Source organism: Chinchilla lanigera, unplaced genomic scaffold (assembly GCF_000276665.1).
Source record: "Chinchilla lanigera isolate Chin_1 unplaced genomic scaffold, ChiLan1.0 scaffold00046, whole genome shotgun sequence".
In the NCBI taxonomy this organism is placed as follows: domain Eukaryota; kingdom Metazoa; phylum Chordata; class Mammalia; order Rodentia; family Chinchillidae; genus Chinchilla; species Chinchilla lanigera.
The window spans coordinates 11647237-11653842 of NW_004955447.1; the positions used below are offsets into that span (position 1 = coordinate 11647237).

At 33.3% G+C, this 6606-nt stretch overlaps 1 long non-coding RNA gene across 1 annotated transcript in view; it reads right to left on the bottom strand.

Moving 5' to 3' along the window:
* Positions 1 to 1135: 1135 nt before the first annotated feature.
* Positions 1136 to 6606, bottom strand: part of LOC102022031 — a 74774-nt gene continuing 69303 nt past the window's right edge. Inside the window, exon 4 of the long non-coding RNA XR_001235704.1 lies at positions 1136 to 1212. This is a non-coding gene — a long non-coding RNA (uncharacterized LOC102022031). The remainder of the gene's footprint in view (positions 1213 to 6606) is intronic.

Consider the following 6606-nt stretch of genomic DNA (forward strand, 5'->3'; position numbering starts at 1 on the left):
AGCAAACATAGCATCTCTACAGCTTCCATGGCAGACATTCCACATACCTTGTGTCTCAATTGCATGGCAGCTTTGGTTTTATTCTCACAAATTCATGCAGGGCTTCTGCTTCTTTCCAGGGTTTCTGCTGAAACTCAAAGCTGGAGACAGGCTATCTGAATTCGCAGGATATATTCTGAAATCTGGGTGGAAGCTTCTGTGAACCCACAACTCTTGTATTCCGCATGCCTAGGAAACCAATATCATGTGGACTAAGCTAAGTTTTGCACACATGTAAGCAGTTACCAGACCCTTGGAAGTACATGCCAGACTGAGAATGGTGAATAAATACCAGAAAATCCACTCCCCAAGAAGTCTCTCTCAGCAAGAAATCCAGAGATTATCATATCAAATGACAGTTTTACAGTTTTGAACCCTGAAGTTTGTGAGGGGTAGGAGTTTTCTCATTGTTGATCTGCCCTCAAGGTATGTTTCTGCTTAGCCAGATTTCTTCATTTCTTTTTCATCTTTTCAGCAGTCACACCTTCTTTTGTACCAATTTTAAATGTGCTTCTTTCATGGCCAAACTAAAAGCTTAAATAAATTTTTCTGTATTTTCTTCCTAATTCTTACTTTCAATTGATTAAAAGCAGCCAGCATTACCCATGTCATAGCCTGAATACTGTCCTGTCTTGAAATTTCCTCCACCAGATTTATGAGTCCTTTGCTTTTAAATTCAGCCTTATAGAAAGTTTTAGAAAAAGGACAAGATATAGACCAGCTCCTTCACAGAATGCAACATGCATGGCCTGTAGTCTACTTTCTAGGAGAGACCTCATTTCCATCTGAGTCCTCATGAGCAATGTCTTTATTCTCCACATCTCAATCAGCATTCTGTTTTTCTCAGTTCCCACCAGAATTTCCCATCAGTCTTTACTTAGAGTGTTCCAGGGCTTTGGTGGCCCACATCTCCAAACATTTCCAATCTTATCCTCTGCTTCTGAAAAGCATGGTCAGCTATAGTCACATCAGTGACTCCAATCTCAGTACGAATGTTCTGTCTTAGTAAGGTTTTCCACTGCTGAGACAAAATATATAATTTAGGCAACATAAAGGAAGATTGTTTATTTCAACTCCTGAATTTAAAGGTTTTAGTCCATGATTCATTGGTTCCAAAAGAGTAACTACATGGTGGAGTGTCATGGTGAAGAGCAGCTATTCAACATGTGGCATCTGTGAAGGAAAATCCCAAGACAGAAAGAACTTAGCAAACAGATATAGTCTCCAAAGTGATGTCCCATGAACCACTCAGACACATCCAGAGATCTGTACATAATCTCTTAGATATCAGTCAAGCCAATGTAGTTAAAACTCAAGATTAAACACCATATTTATAAAAGATCTTTCATGAAATTTAATTGGCATTGCCTTTATTACACAGATAATTTAGAAAATAAAAATTTCAGAAATAGCAAATCTTTCAACACATAAATACGTGATAATTATTCATTTGCTTTGGTATTCTTTGATTACTTTCATTAAAGTTTTATAGTTTTCAGCATAAACAGCTACTAAATATTTTTGCATTTATTACTGTTTTATTTGCTGCTATTTTATTTTATTTATTTATTTATTCATTTTTGGTTTTTCTCCGGTACCGGGAACCGAACTCACGACCTTGCGCTTGCCAGGCAGGTGCTTTTTGCTGCTGAACTAAATCCCCAGCCCCCTATTTGCTGCTATTTTAAACTGTATTTTGTATTGATTTTTTTGTATTTTCAAATTCTAGTTATTGCTAGTAAATGGCACAACAGTTTAATTTTTATACGCAACTTTTATCCTATGACCTTGCAAAATTTGATTAGCTCCAGGAGGATTTGCTGCATTTATTGTTGATTTTCAACATGAATTCTTATGAAATTTGCAAATAGCTTTGTTTTTTCTTTCCAGTCTATATACATTCCATTTCCTTTCCTATCCATTCCTTTTATTTGTCTTACTATATCACCTGAAAATTCCAAAATAATATTGAACAGGAGTAGAAAAAGAGGATATCTTTTCTTTGTTCCCCTATTTAAGGGAAAAGCTTTCCACTAAGAGTGATGCTACTTTTCTTTCCCTAGATATTTTTTATGAAAACGAGGAAGTTATCTTCATATTCTTAGTTTGTTGAGAGTTTTACCACCCATGGGTATTGGATTATTTTTCAAAACGTTTTCTGTATAATTGGTATAATCAGACTTTGCTAGTTTATCCATGTAATATATTACTCAATTTTAAAATATTGACACATCCTTCCATTCTTGGAATAAATCTCAATGTTGTGATTTATTGATTTTGAATTTTGTTTGCTAATTTATTCTTGAGGATTTTGTATCTACATTTATAAGCTATTTCAACTGTAGTTTTCACTTCTTGTAATGTTTTTAACTGGTTTGATTATTAGAATAAAGTTTTTTCTTTTCAAATAATGAGTTAAGATATGTGGTCCTCTATTCTATGTTACAAATTTCTTATCAGTTTCCCATCAGATGATCAAGCCATCAAAGACATTCTTCATTTCTATATTTTTTAAAAGCTTATTGGTACAATTTAGATATACATAATGACCACATTCATCATAGAGACTTTGTACCTGTGTATGATGTCTAAGTTCCTCCTTTTTCCCCCATTCCCCTGCTCTCTCTTCAAGCCCTCTTCCTGTCCTTATTAATAAAGATTTGCTTACATTTTGTCATATTTTTCTCATTTTTTTTCTTTTCTCTTTCATCCCCCCATTCCCTGTTCCTTTTGAACAATTATTTCTATTTCACATTATCTATTATACATTTTGGTTCTTAATTACACTTTCAGTTTCTCATAGCAGACAGACAATGTGATATTTACACATATGTTTTCAATTTATTTCACTTAAGAGTATTGTCTCCTGCAAGAAATTTAAAGAAGATTTAAAGCCAGTATTCCTCATATTCTTCAATGAAATTGAAAGGGAAATAATTCTCCCTAACTAATTTCGGGAGGCAAGTATTACACTGATATCAAAACCAGAGAAAGACCCAACCAAAAAAGAGAACTACAGGCCCATCTCCCTAATAAACATAGATATGAAAATACTCAGTGAAATACTAGCAAGTGGAATGCATCAAATCATCAAGAAGATTATATTTCATGACTAAGTGGGATTCAACCCAGGGATGCAGGAATGCTTCAACACACACAGATCAATACATGTAATTCACCATATCAATCACCAAAGTCAAAGACCACATGATCATCTCAATAGATGCAGAAAAAGCTTTTGACAAAGCCCAACATTTATTCATGAAAAAAACTCTATAGATAATTGGAACAGATGGTCTTTACCTCAATCTGATCAAAGCCATGTATGACAAAAAAACAGCTAAAATCATAATAAATGGACAAAAACCAAAAGCTTTCATTCTAAAATCAGGAAAAAGATAAGAACGTCCACTTTCACCACTCCTACTCAATATAGTTCTGGAAACATTAGCCAGAGCAATTAGACAAGAGAGAGAAATGAAAGGAATAAGAATAGGAAAGGGAAAAGTTAAGTTATCACTATTCATAGATGACACACACTACATGGAAGACCCCAAAAGCTCCACCAAAGGAATCCCGGAAGCAGTAAACAAATTCAGTAGCACAGGAGAATACAAAGTCAAAGTTCAAAAATCAGTAGCATTCCTGTAAACAACAAACTCATGGAGAGAGAAATTAGAGAAACCACACCCTTGACAATAGCATCCAAAAATATGAAATACTTAGGATTCAATCTAACAAAGGAAGTAAAAGATCTATACACTGAAAATTACAATATTCTGAAAAAAGAGATCAAAGAGAATCTCAAAATATGGAAAGATATTCCTTGCTCATGGATATGAAAAACCAACAATGTGAAAATGGCCATGCTCCCAAAACTATTACGCAGATTTAATGCAATCCTAATCAAAATACCATTAGCATACCTCACAGATTTAGAGAAAACATTCCTAAAATTCATTTGGATCCAGAACAGACTGACAATATCCAACACAGTCCAGGTCAATAAAGGCAAGTCAGGTGGCACCACAATCCCTGACTTGAAATTAAACTACAAAGCTACTGTGATGAAATCAGTATAGTACTGGCAAGAAAACAGACCTGAGGATCAACAGAACAAATTAGAAAGTGCAGACACAACTACAAAAACACTCAACCACCTTATCTTTGACAAAGGGGCCAAACATGTTCACTGGAAGAACAACAATAAGTGGTGCTAGAAAAACTGGACCCATGTCTATCACCATGCACTAATGGATTAAAGATCTAAATATTTAAAACAAACACTAAATCTACTAGAAGAGAAAGTAAGTTGAAATCTTGATGACATAAGGATAGATAGAGACTTCATGAGCAATGACCAAACTGCACACAAAATACTTCAATGAATCAATACCTGGGATCTCATCCTATTAAAAAGTTTTTGCACGTCAGAAGAAATCACAAACAGAGTGAAAAGAAAACCCACAAATTGGGAAAATATTTTAGCCCACTGTCCCTCAGACAAAGGACTTCTATCTAAAGCATATAAAGAATTTTTTTAAAATCAGGCCCTCAAAATTCAAAGACCCAATGCAGATGGTCACCTGAGATGAATACACACTTCTCAGATGAAGAAATACAAGTGGCAGATAAATATATGAAGAAAAAATCAACAGCATTAGTTATGCAAAAAATGCAATTAAAAAAAAAACTAAGATTCTATTTCACTTCAGTAGGAATGGCTATCATCAGGAAATCAACCAATAACAAATGCTGGAGGGGTTTTGAGGAAAAAGGAACAATTTCCCACTGTTGGTGGGAGTGTAGACTGGTACATCTGCTGTAGAAATCAGTGTGGAGACTCCTCAAAAAAGTAGGATTAGTGGTCTCATTCAACCCAGCTATTCCCCTTCTAGGTATTGTTCCAGAATTGAAACATCATACCATAGCAATATATGTGCACCCATGTTTCATCATAGCTAAACCTTGGAAACAACCCAAATGCCCTTCAACTGAGGAATGGATAAAAAAGATGTGGTATTTTTATACAATGGAGAATTACTTAGCTATAAAGAAAGACAAACTTGAGGCTTTTATAAGTAAATGGAAGCAACTAGAGACCATATTTATAAGTGAAATAAATCAGACCCATATGCGTAAACATTGTATTGTCTCACTAGTGTGAAAAAGTGAACAAGTGAATGGGATCTGAAATGTGCAATAGATATTCCAAAGTGGGAATAAACTGTTCAAAAAAAAAGAAACAAACTGTGACAGGAAAAGGGAATATCAAGAAAGGAAAAAATACATGTATATCTAAGATATAAAAGATAGTTAAGATTGTTATACGGCTAACAACACCTCTTAGTTCATTAAAAAGAAAGTCATTCTAATATTGTATAGACAAGATAGCATGAGTATATATGTATACATATATATAAGTCCTATATATGTATAAGTCTTATATATATATTACATACATATATATGTCTTATATATACCTTATATATGTATGTCTTATATATATACTTATATACATATATGATATATATATATGTATATAAGTCATATATATATATAAGTTTCCACACTGAATGACTTCTAGGAAGACAACAATATGCAATGTATTAAGTACTGTAACTCTTAATACTTTGTTGTGAAAACTTATTTTCATTGTTATGTTTATCTCTTTTTAAAAGGAAAGAACAACTGGGATTGGAGAAAAAGAAAAGGAAGGGAAAAATATATATGTATATATTATACATATATACATATACATAATAGCTAAGATAATTATACCACTGATTCCTGGTGATTTATTGGTAGCAACGGTTAATGTTTAATTGTTTGATCAATCCTGCATTCTTGCATCTGATAATGTGAGCAACTTCAGTGAAGATGACAATGTGTAATATAACAAACATTGTACATTTCCTATCATCTTGTTTTGAAATTTTGTATCATTTTTATTCTTTTTGTGTTGTTTTGTTTTGGTCTTTGTTATTGTTATTTTTTTTTCTTTAAAAAAAATGAAATGAGAAAAAAAGAATATAGTCTCAAGTTCCAGCCATTTAGCTGTAAATGTCTCAGGCTTGCTGTTGTTATGGCTGAGTAGTACCCCATTTTGTAAAAAAAAAAAGCACATCTTTTTTATCCTTTCACTGGTCAGTGGGAATTTGTGTTGTTCCCAGGATCTAGCTATTACAAACTGTGCTATTATAAACATGTGTGCACATATGTCATTGTTGTATGATATTTTTAATCCTTCTATTGTTTGTTTTTTATGTTTTTATTCTTAGAATTTTCATTTTTCTTCTGAAAACACCCAGCACTTCTTACATATTGGGAACTTTTTCCATAAGTGTTCTTAAAACCTATTAATTAAGACTGTTCAGTTTCACGTCTAGTTCTAACATTTGTGTTATTGAGTTGCTCTCATGCTTCTGGAATACCTTGCATGTTTTATGACAGATGGTCTGGATGTATTGATCAAAGAAACTGGAGGTAAACTGGCCTTCAGGAGGAAGTTTGACATTACTCTTGCTAAGATATAGGCTGTTTTAATGGTTGCTATAGCTATATATA